Source organism: Anolis sagrei, chromosome 12 (genome assembly GCF_037176765.1).
Source record: "Anolis sagrei isolate rAnoSag1 chromosome 12, rAnoSag1.mat, whole genome shotgun sequence".
NCBI lineage: Eukaryota > Metazoa > Chordata > Lepidosauria > Squamata > Dactyloidae > Anolis > Anolis sagrei.
Genome location: NC_090032.1, coordinates 17,782,523 through 17,804,602, shown reverse-complemented (window position 1 = coordinate 17,804,602; position 22,080 = coordinate 17,782,523). Strand labels below are relative to the sequence as shown.

Sequence of the window (22,080 nt, the reverse complement as noted above, 5' to 3'; positions counted from 1 at the left end):
TCATCACATTAGACCTCATCACACTAGTCCTCGTCACACTAGACCTTTTCAAACTAGACCTCATCACACTAGAGTTTCTCACACTAGACCTTTTCAAACTAGACATCATCACATTAGACCTTATCATGCTAGACTTTGTCACACAAGACCTCATGTCACTAGACCTTTTTACACTAGACGTCATCACATTAGACCTCATCACACTAGTCCTCGTCACACTAGACCTTTTCAAACTAGACCTCATCACACTAGAGCTTATCACACTAGACCTCATCACACTAGAGTTTATCACACTACACCTCATCACTCTAGACCTTTTCAAACTAGACCTCATCACACTAGACCTTATCACACTAGACCTCGTCACTTTAGAGTTTATCACACTAGACCTCGTCACACTAGACCTCATCACACAAGACCTCATCTCACTAGACCTTTTTACACTAGACGTCATCACATTAGACCTTATCACACTAGACCTCGTCACATCCGACCTTTTCAAACTAGACCTCATCACACTACACCTCATCACACTAGACCTTTTCAAACTAGAACTCATCACACTAGAGCTTATCACACTAGACCTTATCACACTAGACGTCATCACATTAGACCTTATCACACTAGACCTCGTCACACCCGACCTTTTCAAACTAGACCTCATCACACTACACCTCATCACACTAGACCTTTTCAAACTAGAACTCATCACACTAGACCTTATCACACTAGACCTTATCACACTAGACCACGTTACACTAGAGTTTATCACACTACACCTCATCACACTAGACTTTTTCACACTAGACCTCATCACACTTGACCTTTTCAAACTAGACCTCATCACACTAAACCTCGTCATGCTAGACCTCATAACACTAGACCTTTTACACTAGACCTCAACGCACTAGATCTTATCGCACTAGACTTCATGGCACTAGACCTCATCACACTAGAACTTGTTGCACTAGACCTTATCACACTAGACCTTATCACACTAGAGCTCATCACACTATCCCTTTTCACACTAGACCTTTTCACACTAGACCTTTTCACACTAGACCTATTCACAGCAGAACTTATCACACTAGACCTCGACACACTAGAGAATGCATCCACTTTCAGTCCAGTTTCTGCCTCCTGCAGAATTCTGGGGTTTGTAATTTAGGGAGGAATCGTTAACAGCCTCACTAAACTACAAACCCCAGAATCCTACAGCAGGCAGAAACTGGATTTAAAGTAGATTCATTCTCTAGTGTGATGAGGTCCTTTTGAGACATGAGAAAAACCTACAACACCTTCCAGGGTATGTGTGCATGTGTGTATGCATTTTGGCTCACCTTGATGGCAGGATAGACAACATGGAAATGATCCACAAAGATAAAGGCTGCTGGATAGCAGGCATGGGCAAACTTTGGCCCTCCAGGTGTTCTGGACTCCAACTCCCACCATTCCTAACAGCCTACCGGCTGTTAGGAATGGTGGGAGTTGGAGTCCAGAACACCTGGAGGGCCAAAGTTTGCCCATGCCTGCTCTATAGAGTCGTGGCAAGCTTTGGATAGAAAAGACTTATGGTGTTTGGATTAGGTCCAGAGGAACAAAAGGCCTGTTGCTTCCACACACATTGCATGGCAGGAATGACGGGAAGGGATGGGTTTGAGGAGCCAGCTGCCATTCTCTGTGCGAGAGATAGGGTTGCCTGCAGCTGTCGCTTCCTGTCATCCCGATCTGCATCCTATACGGCACCATAAGTGACATTCTGGGCACAGTACGTCAGAGGAGACTCGCACCAGCGCGAAGGAGAGCATATGTCATGGGAGTGGAATCCGCCAAGGGCCGCGTCTGAGCCATGCCTGGAATGACGGAGACCCAGGAGAGACCGAGCGAGAGAGAAAGGCATCGGCTAAATATATCTCGGTGCGGTGGAATTAGGGAACATGTCCTAGTGCGGCTTATGGTTTCAATGGCTGTTGCCCCTTGAACCATAGTTATGCTACATCTGCATAATCCATTAGCTTTTTATGGATTTTCACCTCTTTATATAGTTATTAATGCCATTTATATTTAATTCAGTTTTTACCAATGTTTGTATATTGGTAGATGTTAAACTGTACTGAAAGGCTTTGAGCGTCCTTGTTGGAGAGAAAAATATATCTTGGTGCGGTAGAATTAGGGAACATGTCCTAGTGTGGCTTATGGTTTCAATGGCCGTTGCCCCTTGAACCGTAGTTATGCTACATCTGCATAATCCATTCGCTTTTTATGGATTTTCACCTCTTTATACAGTTATTAATGCCATTTATATTTAATTCAGTTTCGATGTTTGTATATTGGTAGACGTTAAACTGTACTGAAAGGCTATGAGCCTCCTTGTTGCACAGAAAAATGGTGTATAATAATAATAATAATAATCATCATCATCATCATCATAATGGGAACCCCTTTGCTGTTTCCTGATTTCTAGTTCCAGTCGTTGGAGATCTTAACCAATATTTGCCTCCAAGGTTGACATTCACCAGGTTAAAATCCACATATAAATAACCTTTCTATGGCAGGGTGGGTAGGAAGATATGTTCTGAAATCCAAGCCCTATTATACCTCCTTTATCTAAAGGGGCCCCTTCTACACAGCCATATAAAATCCAGATTATCTGCTTTGAACTAGATTATATGGCATTGTAGTTCATATAATCAAGTTCAGTGGTTCCCAACCTTTTTTTGACCAAGAACCACTTGACCAGGGACAACTTTGATCATGACTACTTGACCAGGGACTATTTGACCAAGGACCACTTTGACCAGGAACCACTTTAACCAGGGACCACTTTGACCAGGGACCACTTTGACAAAGGACCATTTTGACCAAGTTGATGGAGGACCATTTTGATCAAGGACCACTTTGACCAGGGACCACTTTGACCAGGAACCACTTTGATCAAGGACCATTTTGAGCAAGGAACACTTTGACCAGGAACCACTTTGATCAAGGACCATTTTGAGCAAGGAACACTTTGACCAGGAACCACTTTGACAAAGGACTATTTAAAACCAATGGACCACTTTGACCAGGGACCATTTTGACCAAGGACCACTTTGACCAGGGACCACTTTGATGAAGGACCATTTTGACCAAGGACCACTTTGACCAGGGACCACTTTGACCAAGGACCACTTTGACAAAGGACCACTTTGACCAGGGACCACTTTGATGAAGGACCATTTTGACCAAGGACCACTTTGACCAGGAACCATTTTGATGAAGGACCACTTTGACCAAGGACCACTTTGATGAAGGACCATTTTGACCAAGGACTACTTTGACCAGGAACCACTTTGATGGACCATTTTGACCAAGGACTACTTTGACCAGAAACCATTTTGACCAAGGACTACTTTGACCAGGAACCACTTTGATGGACCACTTTGACGAAGGACCACTTTGACCAGGAACCACCTTGTTGAAGGACAAATTTGATCAGGGACCACTTAGACCAGGGACCACTTTGATGAAGGACCATTTTGACCAAGGACCACTTTGACCAGTAACCACCTTGACGAAGGACCATTTTGACGTAGGACCACTTTGACCAGGGACCACTTTGATGAAGGACCATTTTGACCAGGAACCACTTTGACGAAGGACCATTTTGACCAAGGACCACTTTGACCAGGAACCACTTTGACCAAGAATTACTTAACCAGGGACAACTTGATCAGGAAGCACTCTCCAACATTAGTACCAAAAGGGTTACGAATCAGTTTTTGGTCAACTTTAGACTGAGTTTGGTTATTTGGGGTGCTGATTCAGAAAATTGCATTGGATAGACCCCATCAGCTCTAGTTCCTGATCCAGAACATATGCCATCCAGTAGTCAACATCTGCTCATCTACAGAAAACCATATTTGATGGCAACGGTGAGGCCACGGACCATATTTTAGTTCTGGCGGACCACAGGTTGGGAATCACTGATGTAGTTGAAAGGAGATAATGGTGGATTGTCTGATTTGATAATCTGGATTATATATGGCAGTGTAGATCCAGCCAGGTGGCTGAAATGTCACAGTAGGTTATACTGCTGAGCTGCAGAACTTGCTGACTGAAAAGTTGGTGGTTCGAAACCATGGAGCGGGGTGAATACATTTATTTATTTACTACATTTATATACCGCCCCTCTCAGCCCGAGGGCAACTCGGAGCGGTTAACAAAACAACAATTCGATGCCGGAGCAATCACAACAAATTAAAACTATCATAAATACATTAAAATACTAAACTTCTGCTGTTCGCCCCGGCTTCTGCCAACCTAGCAGTTTGAAAACATGCATATGTGAGTAGATCAGTAGGGAAAGGTGACTGTGCTCCATGCAGTCATGCTGGCCACATGACCTTGAAGGTGGCTATGGACAACGCCGGCTCTTCGGCTTAGAAATGGAGATGAGCACCAACTCTGAGTCAGGGACGAAAGTACTTACAAAACTAAAGTTCTGGTGGTGAAAATTTCAGAACTCTAACAAAACCGGTTCTAAAGTACTTACAAAACTAAAGTTCTGGTGGTGAAAATTTCAGAACTCTAACAAAACTGGTTCTAAAGTACTTACAAAACTAAAGTTCTGGTGGTGAAAATTTCAGAACTCTAACAAAACCGGTTCTAAAGTACTTACAAAACTAAAGTTCTGGTGGTGAAAATTTCAGAACTCTAACAAAACCGGTTCTAAAGTACTTACAAAACGAAAGTTCTGGTGGTGAAAATTTCAGAACTCTAACAAAACTGGTTCTAAAGTACTTACAAAACGAAAGTTCTGGTGGTGAAAATTTCAGAACTCTAACAAAACTGGTTCTAAAGTACTTACAAAACTAAAGTTCTGGTGGTGAAAATTTCAGAACTCTAACAAAACTGGTTCTAAAGTACTTACAAAACTAAAGTTCTGGTGGTGAAAATTTCAGAACTCTAACAAAACTCTCATTGTAAATAGCAGTTCCTAATTGGCTCTGTCGTAATTATAAATAGCAGTTCCTAATTGGTTCTGTCATAAAAATCACCAATAATGAAATAATAATTAAATTTTGAAAGTTTTGTTAGAGTTCTGAAATTTTCACCACCAGAACTTTAGTTCTGTAAGTACTTTAGAACTATTTAGAACCATGGATTGCCCAGGCTGAATAATAATTCCTTTATTTATACCCCGCCACCATCTCCCCAAGGGACTCGGAGCGGCTTACATGAGGCCAAGCCCAACAACACGTCAATAAAACAAGAAAGCAATAAACAAAAACAACACAATTAATATAAATCACATGTAAACATCAACACACAAGGATTTAAAGACACATAATTGTGTTTTTAGAGACCTTGGCAAGGCATAAAGAAAAGCAAGCACATCTGTTCCAAAGAAATATATGTGAGTTTTCCGGGCTGTCTGGCCATGTTCCAGAAGCATTCTCTCCTGATATTTTGCCCACATTTATGGCAGGCATTCTCAGAGGTTCTGAGATCTGTTGGAAACTAGGCAAGTGAAGTTTATATATCTGTGGAATAATGTCCGGGATGGGGCAAAGAACACCACCCAACAGAGGATGCCTCCAGGCAGGAAGCAGCTGGGCTTTGAAGCTGCAAGGCCATTCAATGCTAAACTAGTCAAGGGGACTGTGTGTGTATGTGTGTGTGGAATGATGTCCAAGGTGGGAGAAAGAACTCTTGTCTGCTTGAGGCAAGTGTGAATGTTGCAAATTGGCCACCTTGATTAACACTGAATGGCCTTGCACCTTCAAAGCCTGGCTGCTTCCTGCCTGGGGAAATCCTATATATATCTATGGAATAATGTCCAGGGTGGGAGAAAGAACCCTTGTCTGTTAGAGGCAAGTGTGAATGTTGCAAATTGGCCACCTTGATTAGCATTGAATGGCTTTGCAGCTTCAAAGCCTGACTGCTTCCTGCTTGGAGGAATTCTTTGCCGGGAAGTATTGGAAACTAGGCAAGTGAGGAATTCCAGACAGAAAACAATCGCCTCCCAACAAAGGATTCCTGCAGGCAAGAAGTATTTATTTAATTAATTAAAGTTTTTTTTATTTATTTGATTATTTATTTATATTATTATTATTATTATTATTATTAGTATTATTTACAACTCTTATATCACGATCTTCTCTACCTTCATAGAGGGATTCAGACCGGCTATCAGCAAGGATTCAATGTTAACAGTACAATCTAAAATATCAAAACACCCTAAACAGTGAATTAAAATACATATAAGCCAATTCGCCAAGATAAAATCATGTCCAATTCAGTCTGTATCTTGCGGTCCATAACTTTGGTCCATTGCCGGTCTCAGACATCATTCTGGGAATGCCTCGTTCCATAGCCATGAGTTTACTACCTTCCTAAAGGTCAGGAGGGAGGGGGCAGATCTAATTCCATTCGGGAGAGAGTTCCATAGCCGGGGGGCCACCACAGAGAAGGCCCTGTCTCTCGTTCCTTACCAGACACAACTGCGAAGGTGGTGGGACCGAGAACAGGGCCCCTCCAGAAGATCTTAGCAACCTTGATGGTTCATAGGAGATAATACATTCGGGCAGGTAAAGTAGCCAGGCTTCGAAGCTGCAAGGCTATTTAATGCTAATCAACATAGTCAATTGCAAACATTCACACCTGTCTCAAACATTCACACTTGTCTGTAGGCCATTCAATACTAATCAAGGTGGCCAATTGCGACATTCACACTTGCCTCCAACAGACAAGAGTTCTCTCTCCCACCCTGGACATTCCACATATATATATGTATAGGAGTCCACCAGGCAGGAAGCAGCCAGGCTTTGAAGCTGCAAGGCCATTCAATACTAATCAAGGTGGTCAATTGCGACATTCACACTTGCCTACAACAGACAAGAGTTCTCTCTCCCACCCTGGACATTCCACACACATATACATGTATAGGATTCCCCCCAGGCAGGAAGCAGCCAGGCTCTGAAGCTGCAAGGCCATTCAATGCTAATCAAGGTGGCCAATTGCAACATTCACACTTGCCTCCAACAGACAAGAGTTCTCTCTCCCACCCTGGACATCATTCCACAGATATAGGATTCCCCCAGGCAGGAAGTGGACATTCCCCATATATATATGTGTATATGATTCCCCCCAGGCAGGAAGCAGCCAGGCTTTGAAGCTGCAAGGCCATTCAATACTAATCAAGGTGGTCAATTGCAACATTCACACTTGCCTCCAACAGACAAGAGTTCTCTCTCCCACCTGGACATTCTATATATATATATATATATATATATATATATATATAATGTATAGGATTCCCCCCAGGCAGGAAGCATCCAGGCTTTGAAGCTGCAAGGCCACTAATTAAGGTGGTCAATTGCAACATTCACACTTGCCTCCAACAGACAAGAGTTCTCTCTCCCACCCTGGACATTCCACAGATAGATATGTATAGGATTCCACCAGGCAGGAAGCAGCCAGGCTTTGAAGCTGCAAGGCCATTCAATGCTAATGAAGATGGCCAATTGCAACTTTCACAAGCAGACAAGAGTTCTTTCTCCCACCCTGGACATTCCACAGATAGATATAGGATTCCCCCAGGTAGGAAGCAGCCAGGCTTTGAAGCTGCAAGGCCATTCAATACTAATCAAGGTGGGCAACTGCGACATTCACACTTGCCTCCAACAGACAAGAGTTCTCTCTCCCACCTTGGACTTCCCACAGATATATACCGTATATACTCGAGTATAAGCCGACCCGAATATGAGCCGAGGTACCTTATTTTACCACAAAAAAACTGCAAAAACGTATTGACTCAGTATAAGAAATTTAGCTTGTACTGGTAATCATGAGTAGGTTAAATGTTTTTGAGTATTTACATACAACTGTAATTTACAATAAGACTGCCCAACTCTGATTAAACCATTATTCTAACCTCCTTCAATGTAAATGTGCTTACCTATTAGCAATAATGATAGAGTAAAATAATAAATGCAATAACATGTAATAAATATAATAATAGAGGAAATAATGGAAACTTAATAATATTGGGAATAAAGCTATATCTATCTGTGGAAAGTCCAGGGTGGGAGAAAGAACTCTTGTCTGTTGGAGGCAAGTGTGAATGTCGTAATTGGCCACCTTGATTCGTGTTGAATGGCCTTGCAGCTTCAAAGCCTGGCTGCTTCCTACCTGGGGGAATCCTATATCTATCTGTGGAATGTCCAGGGTGGGAGAAAGAACTCTTGTCTGCTGGAGACAAGTGTGAATGTCGCAATTGGCCACCTTGATTAGTATTGAATGGCCTTGCAGCTTCAAAGCCTGGCTGCTTCCTGCCTGGGGGAATCCTATATCTATCTGTGGAATGTCCAGGGTGGGAGAAAGAACTCTTGTCTGTTGGAGGCAAGTGTGAATGTCGCAATTGGCCACCTTGATTCGTGTTGAATGGCCTTGCAGCTTCAAAGCCTGGCTGCTTCCTACCTGGGGGAATCCTATATCTATCTGTGGAATGTCCAGGGTGGGAGAAAGAACTCTTGTCTGCTGGAGACAAGTGTGAATGTTGCAATTGGCCATGCTGATTAGCATTAAATAGCATTATGCAAAGTAAGCATTCGCAGTGTAGTTGTTGCTCAGGGGCGCTCTTGAGGCGCTCTTGGGGGAAAATAGACCTTGAAATATGCGAGTCGTAGTTACTGGGATGTATAGTTCACCTACAATCAAAGAGCATTCTGAACTCCACCAACGATGGAATTGAACCAAATATGGCACACAGAACTCCCACGACGAACAGAAAATATATATCAGTGATTGGTTGGGGGGGGGGGGGGGGGGTGCCAAAATACTGTTTGCTTACCGTTGAAAATTACCTATTACCAATAATAATAAATGCAATAACATGTAATAAAAATAATAATAGAGTAAATAATGGAAACTTAATAATATTGGGAATAATAACGTAATAAATGTAATAATAATAATAATAATAATAATTATTATTATTATTATTATTATTATTATTATTTTGAATAAAATAATAAATGTAATAAAATAATACTAATAACAGAGTAAAATAATAAATAACCTTGACTCGAGTATAAGCCGAGGGGAACTTTTTCAGCTGAAAAAAGGGCTTGTACTCGAGGATATACAGTAAATCTCACTTGCCTAGTTTCCAACAGACCTCTCAACCATGAAAATGAACAAAATCTGGCTACCAGTATTAAAAAATTCTAAAATTACAACAGCAAAACAGCAGAGAGGAAACAACCAGGCACATCTTAACACCTCTCAACAAAAGATTTTCCCAGGCTCAGCCAGGCCTTCAAATCCTAATGAAGGTGGTCAGTTGAAACATTCACACCCAGCTCCAGCAGAGAAGAGCTCTTTGCCCCACCCCAGCCATTCCACAGATATATAAACCCATTGTCCTAATTCCAACAGACCTCACTACCTCTGAGGATGCTTGCCATAGATGCAGGCGAAACGTCAGGAGAAATGCCTCTAGAACATGGCCCTATAGCCCGAAAAATCCCACAAGAACCTAGTGATTCTAGCCATGAAAGCCTTCGACAATACATTAGACCTCTCAACCTCTGAGGATGACTGACAAAGGTGCAGGTGAAGTGTCAGGAGAGAATGCTTCTGGTACATGGCCAGAGGTAATTTTCAACGGTAAACAAACAGTATTTTGAGCCCCCCCCCCCCCCCCAACCAATCACTGATATATATTTTCTGTTCGTCGTGGGAGTTCTGTGTGCCATATTTGGTTCGATTCCATTATTGGTGGAGTTCAGAATGCTCTTCGATTGTAGGTGAACTGTACATCCCAGTAACTACAGCTCGCATATGTCAAGGTGTATTTTCCCCCAAGAGCGCCTCAAGAGCGCCCCTGGGCAAAATCAACTGTACTGCGAATGCTTACTTTGCGTATGGGTTGTCAACCCCCACCCCCCAACCAATCACTGATATATATTTTCTGTTCGTTGTGGGAGTTCTGTGTGCCATATTTGGTTCAATTGCATCACTGGTGGAGTTCAGAATGCTCTTTGATTGTAGGTGCACTATAAATCCCAGCAACTACAACTCCCAAATGTCAAGATTCTATGCTTACTTTGAGCCACCCCTGCATATTGGGTATTTGTGCGCCCCTGGGCAAAATCAACTGTACTGCAGAGGCTTACTCTGCGTAATGGTTGCGCCGCCCCTGTACATGGCCAGACAGCCCAGAAAACTCACAGCAACACAGTGATTAAGGCCATGAAAGCCTGATTCAACGAGACAAAAATAGTGATGTTTCTTGGTAGGATGGAAAGGGCTTAGATTGTGACTTCCTACAATACCAATGGTCCAATTTGATACTCTAAGGCCACTACCTCCAGTCTTATGAAGTCCAGGACAGTGAGTTTTCGTCGGTATGAAATGCATGTGGACACTCAAGGACAAAGTGCTCTCCTCCACGTAGTCCTACATGGAATGGCATTCAACTCAAGCATCCAAGGACCTCCTTGCCACCTTGAGTTTACAGCCTTCCCATTATGAGTTATGCTAGTCGTCAATATGAATCCACTCTTGGGTCTGATTGAGGTGGGGACAGTGCGCCAGAGTCAATCCAGCCACAGAGCCAGGATATTTGAAAGGCCCGTGATCCGTCAATACCGATTGAGCTTGCTCCCTCCTCCCTTCTTCCCCTCACCTCTTGATCCATGACCCCCGCTATGTCTCCTCTTAGCCTTCTCTTCTACAGGGTAAACATGCCCAGCTCTTTAAGCCACTCCTCATAGGGCTTGTTTTCCAGGCCCTTTGCTGAGCCTGGGCGCCATTCCTGCTGCTCTCATTGGTGAAAGACCATCTCCACCTATTTTTGCAGAACCCCATAAATTAGATGGGATTGAAAGACTAGTTAGTCAACCTGTGTGTTCCTTTTGTCTGAGACAGGATTTCGAAATTATATCAGTATAACAGTTATGAGTTTTTATTACCTGGCCTTGCAGCTTCAAAACCTGGCTGCTTCCTGCCAGGGGGATCCTTAGTTGGGAGTGTTAGCTGGCCCCGATTTATTCTTGTCTGGAAAAACATAAAGCAGAGTAATAATAATAAAAATAACAATAATAATAGGGTTTCTGTGAATTTTCCAGGCTGTCTAACCATGTTCCAGAAGCACTCTTTCCTGACGTTTCACCCACATCTGTGGCAGGCATCCTCAGAGGTTGTGAGGTCTGTTGGAAACTAGGCAAGTGCGGCTTATATATCTGTAGATATATAGTCCAGGGTGAGAGAAAGGACTCTTCTCTGCTTGAGGCAAGTGTGAATGTTGCAATTGGCCACCTTGATTAGCATTGTCTAGCCTTGCAGCTTCAAAGTCTGGTTGCGTCCTGCCTGGGGGAATTCTTTGTTGTGTAAAGAACAACACTCAAAAAACAGGGGAATTCCTAACATGAAACAATAAGGGCCAGCTGACACCTCCCAACAAAGGATTCCTCCAGGCAGAAAGCAGCCAGGCCTTGAAGCTGCAAGGCCATTAAATGCTAATTAAGGTGGCTAGTTGCAACATTCACACTTGCCTCAAGCAAACAAAGGTTCTTTCTCCTACTCTGGATATCATTCCACAGGTATATATACAGTCCACTTGCCTAGTTTAGCATTGAATGGCCTTGCACCTTCAAAGCCCGGCTGTTTCCAGCCTGGAGGAATCCTTTGTTGGAAAGTGTCAGGGCCAGCTAACACCTTCCAACAAAGGATTCCCCCAAGTTGCAATGCCATTCAATGCTAAACTAGGCAGAAGACTGTATATATACCTGTGGAATGATGTCCAGGGTGGGTGAAAAAAACTCTTTATCTGCTTGTGGCAAGTGTGACTGTTGTCATTGGCCATCTTGATTAGCATTGAATGGCCTTGCAGCTTCAAAGCCCAGTTGCTACCTGCCTGAAGGAATCCTTTGTTGGAGATGTTGGAAACCAGGCATGTGAGTAATTCCAGACAGGAAACAATCATCTCCAAACAAAGGATTCCTTCAGGCAGGTAGCATCATTGTTTGAATCTCTGGATGTAGGTGAACTACAACTCCCAAACTCAAGGTCAATGCTCACCAAACCCGTCCAGTACAACTCCCAAATGTCAAGGTGTATTTCCCCCAACATTCCACCAGTGTTCACATTTGGGTAGATTGAGTATCTGTGCCAAATTTGGTCCAGATCCATCATTGTTTGAATCTCTGGATGTAGGTGAACTACAACTCCCAAACTCAAGGTCAATGCTCACCACACCCGTCCAGTATTTTCTGTTAGTCATGGGAGTTCTGTGTGCCAAGTTTGGTTCAATTCCATCGTTGAATGCTCTTTGATTGTAGGTGAACTATAAATCCCAGCAACTACAACTCCCAAATGACAAAATCAGGGTTGTTGTTTTTTTTTTTTGAGTGATGGTGACTCCTTGGCTTAGTAGAATCATAGAATCATAGAATCAAAGAGTTGGAAGAGACCTCATGGGCCATCCAGTCCAACCCCCTGCCAAGAAGCAGGAATGTTGCATTCAAATCACCCCTGACAGATGGCCATCCAGCCTCTGTTTAAAAGCTTCCAAAGAAGGAGCCTCCACCACACTCCGGGGCAGAGAGTTCCACTGCTGAACGGCTCTCACAGTCAGGAAGTTCTTCCTCATGTTCAGATGGAATCTCCTCTCTTGTAGTTTGAAGCCATTGTTCCTTGTCCTAGTCTCCAGGGCAGCAGAAAACAAGCTTGCTCCCTCCTCCCTGTGGCTTCCTCTCACATATTTATACATGGCTATCATGTCTCCTCTCAGCCTTATCTTCTTCAGGCTAAACATGAACAGCTCCTTAAGCCGCTCCTCATAGTAGGTGTTTTGTGGCCAAATTTGTAGGCAATTCGTCCAGCGGAGTTTGAGTTACGATGTCACTCAAAACGCACAGAGCATTTTTATATATATAGATATTAATATTTTCAAAAACTCACGAAACAGCGAGTCCACGTAAAGCGAACCACAAAGTAGCGAGGGAACGCTGTATCGGGTATCACCACAACAGGAGAAACTGTATTAAGGGGTTGCGGCATTAGGAAGGAAGAACCATGCATGGCTATAAGCCTTCTTGCTATTGCCCGACTCCGAGTAGACATGTATCACCGTCCTCGCCGACCAATAAAGGAAGGTGCTGATTGAGTTCTAATTAAATGCGTTGAGCAAGGAGCCCAGGGTGATGGAGACGAGCAAATTACAATTGACAGTTTCTTTCCCTCACGAACAAAGTGGGAAGGCTTACAAAAAAAGTGAGAAGGCTTTATTTCTAAAAGCACACATTGTGGTACAAAACAAAATTACAACTGACAGTTTCTTTCCCTCACGAACAAAGTGGGAAGGCTTTATTTCTAAAAGCATACATTGTGGTACAAAACAAAATTACAACTGACAGTTTCTTTCCCTCACGAACAAAGTGGGAAGGCTTTATTTCTAAAAGCATACATTGTGGTACAAAACAAAATTACAACTGACAGTTTCTTTCCCTCACGAACAAAGTGGGAATGCTCACAAACAAAGTGGGAAGGCTTTGTTTCTAAAAGCATACATTGTGGTACAAAACAAAATTACAACTGACAGTTTCTTTCCCTCACGAACAAAGTGGGAAGGCTTTATTTCTAAAAGCATACATTGTGGTACAAAACAAAATTACAACTGACAGTTTCTTTCCCTCACGAACAAAGTGGGAATGCTCACAAACAAAGTGGGAAGGCTTTATTTCTAAAAGCATACATTGTGGTACAAAACAAAATTACAACTGACAGTTTCTTTCCCTCACGAACAAGGTGGTAAGGCTCATGAACAAAGTGGGAAGGCTTTATTTCTAAAAGCATACATTGTGGTACAAAACAAAATTACAACTGACAGTTTCTTTCCCTCACGAACAAAGTGGGAATGCTCACAAACAAAGTGGGAAGGCTTTATTTCTAAAAGCATACATTGTGGTACAAAACAAAATTACAACTGACAGTTTCTTTCCCTCACGAAGAAGGTGGTAAGGCTCATGAACAAAGTGGGAAGGCTTTATTTCTAAAAGCATACATTGTGGTACAAAACAAAATTACAACTGACAGTTTCTTTCCCTCACGCACAAAGTGGGAAGGCATTATTTCTAAAAGCATACATTGTAGTACAAAACAAAATTACAACTGACAGTTTCTTTCCCTCACGAACAAAGTGGGAAGGCTCACGAACCAAGTGGGAAGGCTTTATTTCTAAAAGCATACATTGTGGTACAAAACAAAATTACAACTGACAGTTTCTTTCCCTCACACCTCATATTCCTCACTCTGGCCCCTTCCCCTTATTGCTCCCATTTCCATGGAAACCCTTTCAAGTATGCACGGGCCAGGTCTAAGGCATGATCTAATTTCCTGGCTTCACCCAAAACCAGGAAATAAGGTCATGACAGGGCAAGTCACATCCCGAGCCTCAGAAGAAGGCAAAGGCAAACTCTTTATGATAACCCCTTTATGATAGGATCGTCATGAGTCGGAAACAGCTTTGTGCAAATCAAATTGCAAGTCTCAGAAGGAGGCAATAGGATTGTTGTGAGTCGGAAAAGGCTTTGGAGGAATGCTACAATAGCATAGGGAAGAAACAACTCTACAGATCTGGAACCTTGCAGCGATATAAGCATGGACCTCCTTGTTTCCAGGAATCTTTCTTGCCGTTACATGAAGCCTACCCCGTTTCTCCGAAAATAAGACAGTGTCTTATATTAATTTTTGCTCCCAACGATGTTCTAGGCCTTATTTTCAGGAGAGGTCTTATTTTGGGGGAAACAGGGTAGTAGACATGGGGGGAGGGACCAGAGTGAGGGATATGAGGGAAAGAAACTGTCAATTGTAATTTTGTTTTGTACCACAATGTATGCTTTTAGAAATAAAGCCTTCCCACTTTGTTCTTGAGGGAAAGAAACTGTCAGTTGTAATTTTGTTTTGTACCACAATGTATGCTTTTAGAAATAAAGCCTTCCCACTTTGTTCGTGAGGGAAAGAAACGGTCAGTTGTAATTTTGTTTTGTACCACAATGTATGCTTTTAGAAATAAAGCCTTCCCACTTTGTTCTTGAGGGAAAGAAACTGTCAGTTGTAATTTTGTTTTGTACCACAATGTATGCTTTTAGAAATAAAGCCTTCCCACTTTGTTCGTGAGGGAAAGAAACTGTCAGTTGTAATTTTGTTTTGTACCACAATGTATGCTTTTAGAAATAAAGCCTTCCCACTTTGTTCGTGAGGGAAAGAAACTGTCAGTTGTAATTTTGTTTTGTACCACAATGTATGCTTTTAGAAATAAAGCCTTCCCACTTTGTTCATGAGGGAAAGAAACTGTCAGTTGTAATTTTGTTTTATACCACAATGTATGCTTTTAGAAATAAAGCCTTCCCACTTTGTTTGTGAGGGAAAGGCATGCGCTGATTGAGTTCTAATTAGATGTGTTGAGCAAGAAGCCCAAGGGTGATGGAGATGAGCACTGGGCAAGGCTTCCTCTTCCTCCTGGGGCTCTTCTGCCTCCCGTTGCCCTTTCCCAGCCCACTTTGCTGATATAGGACTGTTCCCAGGCAAATGCATGGCTGGGGACACTGGTTCCTGCTGATGCTAGGGGTCTGTGGGGCTGGTTTCTCTGCAGCAGCAGGAGTGGGGTATCGGGTGGCTGCTGCGGCTGCGGTTCTTCCAGATGCCTTGCCCATGTAAGGCTGCGTCTAAAAACTGCCCTTCGCTTGGAGGAGGAGGAGGAGGCCGGGGATATGAGCTCATGGCCGTATTTTGGAAGAGGGCAGAGCTTAATTCGGGTACAAGGGGGTCCCCTTCCCCTTCCCCCTCCTTTCCTTGAAAGACGGATGGACCTCCTCCAGAAGGAGGCTATTTAAAGAAGCTTGCAGTGGCTGGGTTATTTATTATCTCTTGGCCGCAGGGAGGGATTCACTTGGGCTTTTAAGAAACATAGGGATAGCTAATGAATACAAAGCCAATGAATACAAAGCACTGGGGGTTCTGTTTCAGAGGAAGAAGCTGACTGTGAGGGAAATAAACTGTCAGTTGGGACTTTGTTGCGTTCGCTACTGCATGCTTTTGAATTAAAGCCTTCCAACTTTGTTTGCGAGGTCATTATTTCGCCAGAAAGCTACAGATCCTACAAAGCACAGGAGGAGGGGTTTGTTTCGGAGGAAGAAGCTGACTGTGAGGGAAATAAACTGTCAGTTGGGACTTTGTTGCGTTCGCTACTGCATGCTTTTGAATTAAAGCCTTCCAACTTTGTTTGCGAGGTCATTATTTCGCCAGAAAGCTACAGATCCTACAAAGCACAGGAGGAAGGGTTTGTTTCGGAGGAAGAAGCTGACTGTGAGGGAAATAAACTGTCAGTTGGGACTTTGTTGCGTTCGCTACTGCATACTTTTGAATTAAAGCCTTCCAACTTTGTTTGCGAGGTCATTGTTTCGCCAGAAAGCTACAGATCCGGACAGTGACCAAAACATTGTTGGGTATTACTTATTTATTATTTATTTATTTATGCTATTTCTACCCTGCCCATATCAGCCCCAAATCCTTGTGAAATCCAGAGGTACCCATAATAAATCGACCATAGTAAGGTAAAGGTTTTCCCCTGACATTTAAAGAAGCTTGCAATGGCTGGGTTATTTATTATCTCTTGGCCGCAGGGAGGGATTCATTTGGGCTTTTAAGAAACATAGGGAAAGCTAATGAATACAAAGCCAATGAATACAAAGCACTGGGGGGTTCTGTTTCGGAGGAAGAAGCTGACTGTGAAGGAAATAAACTGTCAGTTGGAACTTTGTTGCATTCGCTAATGCATGCTTTTGAATTAAAGCCTTCCAACTTTGTTTGTGAAGTCATTGTTTTGCCAGAAAACTACGGATCTGGACACTGACCAAAACATTGACCAAAACATCTATGGCAGTGTTTCTCAACCTGGGGGTCAGGACCCCCATGGGGGTCGCGAGGGGGTGTCAGAGGGGTCGCCAAAGACCATCAGAAAACATAGTATTTTCTGTTGGTCATGGGGGTTCTGTGTGGAAAGTTTGGTCCAATTCTATCATTGGTGGGGTTCAGAATGCTATTTTATTGTGGGTGAACTATAAATTCCAACAATTACAACTCCCAAATGGCAAGGCCTATTTTCTCCAAACTCTTCCAGTGTTCACATTTGGGCATATTGAGTTTGATCCAGATCCACCATTGCTTGAGTCCACAGTGTTCTCTGGATGTTCTCTGGGTGTAGGTGAACTACAACTCCAAAAAACTCAAGGTCGATGTCCACCAGACCTTCCCAGTATTTTCTCTTGGTCATGGGAATTCTGTGTGCCCAGTTTGATTCAATTCCATCATTGGCGGAGTTCAGAAGGCTCTTTGATTTTAGGTGAACTATAAATCCCAGCAACTCCAGCATTACCAAATGACAAAATCAATCACCCCCAACCTCACCAGTATTCAAATTTGGGAGTATTGGGTATTTGTGCCAAATTTGGTCCAGTGACTGAAAATACATCCTGCATCTCAGATATTTAGATTACCATTCATAACAAGAGCAAAATTAGAGTTATGAAGTAGCAACGAAAATAACGTTATGGTTGGGGGTCACCACAACATGAGGACCTGTACTAAGGGGTCGCGGAATTAGGAAGGTTGAGAACCACTGATCTATGGGTATTACTTATTTATTATTTATTTATTTATGCTATTTCTACTCTGCCCATATCAGCCCCAAATCCTTGTGAAATTCAGAGATACCCATAATAAATCAACCATAGTAAGGTAAAGGGTTAGGGTTAGGGTTAAGTCCAGTCGTGTCCGACTCTGGGGTATGGTGCTCATCTCCATTTCTAAGCCGGCGTTGTCCATAGACACCTCCAAGGTCATGTGGCCGGCATGACTGCATGGAGCGCCTCTGAGGAAAGGCTGGGAAATTCTGGCCAACGGATTCTTGGGAAATAATAATAATAATAATAATAATAATAATACTTTATTTATACCCCACTACCATCCCCCGGAGCCCCCAGTGGCGCAGTGGGTTAAAGCACTGAGCTGCTGAGCTTGTTGATCGAAAGGTCGCAGCTTCGATTCCAGGGAGCGGCGTGAGCTTTCGCTGTCAGCTCTAGCTTCTGCCAACCTAGCAGTTCGAAAACATGCAAATGTGAGTAGATCAATAGGTACCGCTCCGGCGGGAAGGTAACAGCACTCCATGCAGTCATGCCGGCCACATGACCTTGGAGGTGTCTACGGACAATGCTGGCTCTTCGGCTTAGAAATGGAGATGAGCACCACACCCCAGAGTCAGACATGACTGGACTTAATGTCAGGGGACTACCTTACCTACCATCTCCCAAGGGACTCGGTGCGGCTTACATGAGGCCTTAGTTACCTCTAGACTGGATTACTGTAATGCACTCTACGTGGGGCTACCCTTGAAGACGGCACAAAAACTACAACTTGTCCAACGCTCGGCAGCCAGATTAATAACTGGGACAACTTACAGGGAGCGGTCAACCCCATTGTTTAAGGAGCTCCACTGGCTGCTGTTTATTTTCCGGGCACAATTCAAGGTGCAGGTTATCACCTACAAAGCCCTAAATGGTTTGGGACCCGCCTACCTTCGTGACCGTATCTCTCTCCATGAACCAACCCGGGCCCTTCGATCTTCGGGGGAGGTCCTCCTTTCGCCCCTGCCAATCTCACAGGCTCATCTTGTGGGCACAAGGGAGAGAGCCTTCTCCTCTGTGGCTCCCTGACTCTGGAACTCATTACTAGGAGAGATCAGGAAAGCCCCTACCCTAGAAACCTTTAAAAAGGACCTTAAAACCTGGCTCTTCCGCTACGCCTTTGGCGAGTAGGTGCACAACACGACACTAGTGCTCCCCTCAATGCTTCTATCAGTGGAGTTCATGCCTCCCAAATGGGAAGTTTAGTTTTACAGCCTTGTGTATCTTTACGAGCTCTCTGCATATTACTTGCTCCTATTTTTATCTCATTAGATTTTTAAACATTTTATCCTGTACATGTGGCCCGCCCACTGTTTACTGTGTCTGTGTTTTTTGTTTATTGTAATGCTACTTTGTGATGTAATTTTGATGATGTTACTTGTTGTTTATGTTTTGGTTTTATCTTGATGTAATATGTTGTTTGGGCTTGGCACCATGTAAGCCGCTCCGAGTCCCCAATGAGCTAATGGTGGGTGTTCAACCTGACCCAGGATCGAACTACTGACCTTTCAATCGGCAGGATTTTTCTACAGCACAGCGGTTTATCTAGACACCTACCGTAATACAAGGGTTGAATGAAAACTTATGCCTCCACGTTCATATGAAATGCCAATTATGCTTGAAATTTTTCTCTGAGTAATATGACGATCGTCCTGAATCAATCTGTCAATCTTTTGCTTGTGAAACTTGGTGGTTGCTGTCACAGGACGTACAACTCTTTGTTTGTCACACAAGTCAGATGTTCCCACCTCAACATCTTTAAACTTACTCGTCCAACGACGCACAGTACTCACATCAACACAATCACCATGAACAGCTTGCATTCTCTAATGAATCTCCTTTGGGGTGACACCTTCTGCTGTCAAGAATTCAATAACTGCATGTTGCTTAAGTCGCATTGACCGACTGTCTGCGCAAGGTTCCATACTTCGCACTTTAACAACACAACCATTCAATGCTAAGGCTTCCTGCTAAAATGGAACTGTATCGGAGAGTCTACTGAACAAGCCAGTACCTGCCGCATATGTTGCTTAAGTTGCATTGACCAACTGTCTGCGCAAGGTTCCATACTTTGCACTTTAACAACACAACCATTCAATGCTAAGGCTTCCTGCCAAAATGGAACTGTATCAGAGAGTCTACTGAACAAGCCAGTACCTGCTGCATACGTTAAGTCGCATTGAGCGAGTAAGTTTAAAGATGTTGAGGTGACAACTCCTGTTGTCAAGAATTCAATGACTGCACTTTGCTTAAGTCGCATTGACTGACTGTCTGTGCAGGGTTCCATACTTTGCACTTTCACAACACAACCATTCAATGCTAAGGCTTCCTGCCAAAATAGAACTGTAGAGGAGAGTCTACTGAACAAGCCAGTACCTGCCGCATACGTTGCTTAAGTTGCACTGACCAACCATCAGCGCAGGGTTCCGTACTTCGCACTTTAACAACAGAGCCATTCAATGCTAAGGCTTCCTGCCAAAGTGGAACTGTAAAGGAGAGTCTACTGAACAAGCCAGTACCTGCCGCATACGTTGCTTAAGTCACATTGACTGCAGGGTTCCATACTTCGCACTTTAACAACACAACCATTCAATGCTAAGGCTTCCTGCCAAAATGGAACTGTAGAGGGGAGTCTACTGAACAAGCCAGTACCTGCCGCATACGTTGCTTAAGTCACATCGACTGCAGGGTTCCATACTTCGCACTTTAACAACACAACCATTTAATGCTAAGGCTTCCTGCTAAAATGGAACTGTATCAGAGAATCTACTGAACAAGCCAGTACCTGCCGCATACCAGTACTGCCATCTGTTGAGGAGTTACAAAGGTGGAGGCGTTACTTTTCATTTAACCCTCATATGTAGTTTGAACTTTTTAAAATCAATTTCCACGCTCTGATACACAACAAATGTCTAAAATGCCTGAAATAAAGCGAAATATAGTCATGTCAACAGCAACTTGAAACCTAGAGCTTTGTGTGACATCATATCTTGGCTGCTTTTTGCCACGGAAAATGGGATTTCCCCTTTTGCCCATTTGTGTTGGCCACTGCCAAGTCCGTTAAGCCTAGTAAACAATGGCGTGGGAAACAAAGCCATTCCAGGCATGACAGAAATGACCCGAAATAGCGTGCCGATGACTTACACAAGGATCGGAAACAGTCACTGCGTACAGTTTGGCGGGGCTACAAACTGAGCTACGGCCAAAATAATAATAGCCAGACAAAAGACAGTGTAAACGCCTCGCAGGGATGGGTCTCGGAGGTACTGTTTTGCAGTGGCTCCGGTCATTCCTCGAGGGTCGGTCTCAGAAGGTGTTACTGGGAGACACCTGTTCAACCCTACAACCTTTGTCTTGTGGGGTTCCTCAGGGCTCAATACTGTCTCCCATGTTGTTTAACATCTACATGAAGCCGTTGGGGGAGATCATCCGGAGTTTCGGGGTACGGTGTCATCTGTACGCGGATGATGTCCAACTCTGTCACTCCTTTCCACCTGCTACTAAGGAGGCTGTCCAGGTCCTGAACCGGTGCTTGGCCGCTGTGACGGTCTGGATGAGGGCAAACAAATTGAAATTGAATCCAGACAAGACAGAGGTCCTCCTGGTCAGTCGCAAGGCCGAACAGGGCATAGGGTTACAGCCTGTGCTGGACGGGGTCGCACTCCCCTTGAAGGCGGAGGTTCGCAGCTTGGGTGTGATCCTGGATTCATCACTGAGCCTGGAGCCCCAGGTTTCGGCGGTGACAAGGGGAGCATTTGCACAGTTAAAGCTTGTGCGCCAGCTGCGCCCGTACTTTGGGAAGTCTGACTTGGCCACGGTAGTCCACGCTCTGGTTACATCCCGCTTAGACTACTGCAACGCTCTCTACGTGGGGTTGCCCTTGAAGACTGCTCGGAAGCTTCAAATGGTCCAACGTTCGGCAGCCAGGTTGTTAACGGGAGCGGCACTCAGGGAGCACACCACTCCTCTGTTGCGCCAGCTCCACTGGCTGCCAATCTGCTACCGGGCACAATTCAAGGTGTTGGCTTTAGCCTATAAAGCCCTAAACGGTTCTGGCCCTACTTACCTCTCCGAACGCATCTCCACCTGACTAGGACATTAAGATTGTCCGGGGAGGCCCTGCTCTCGGTCCCGCCCGCATCGCAGGCGCGTCTGGCGGGGACGAGAGACAGGGCCTTCTCGGTGGTGGCCCCTCGGCTGTGGAATGCCCTACCTGTGGACATCAGACAGGCCCCTTCACTGCTGGCGTTCCGGAGGAAGGTCAAGACTTGGCTTTACGAACAAGCGTTTGGCTAAATAGTGCAATGGAATACAAAAAGATGGTACAACTGAACATAGGAATTGGTAT

At 43.9% G+C, this 22,080-nt stretch overlaps 1 protein-coding gene across 1 annotated transcript in view; it reads left to right on the top strand.

The window, feature by feature from the left end:
• The window catches only part of ACTN3 (actinin alpha 3), a 70,320-nt gene that overhangs the window by 1,060 nt on the left and 47,180 nt on the right, over nucleotides 1-22,080 (top strand). The window lies entirely within an intron of this gene.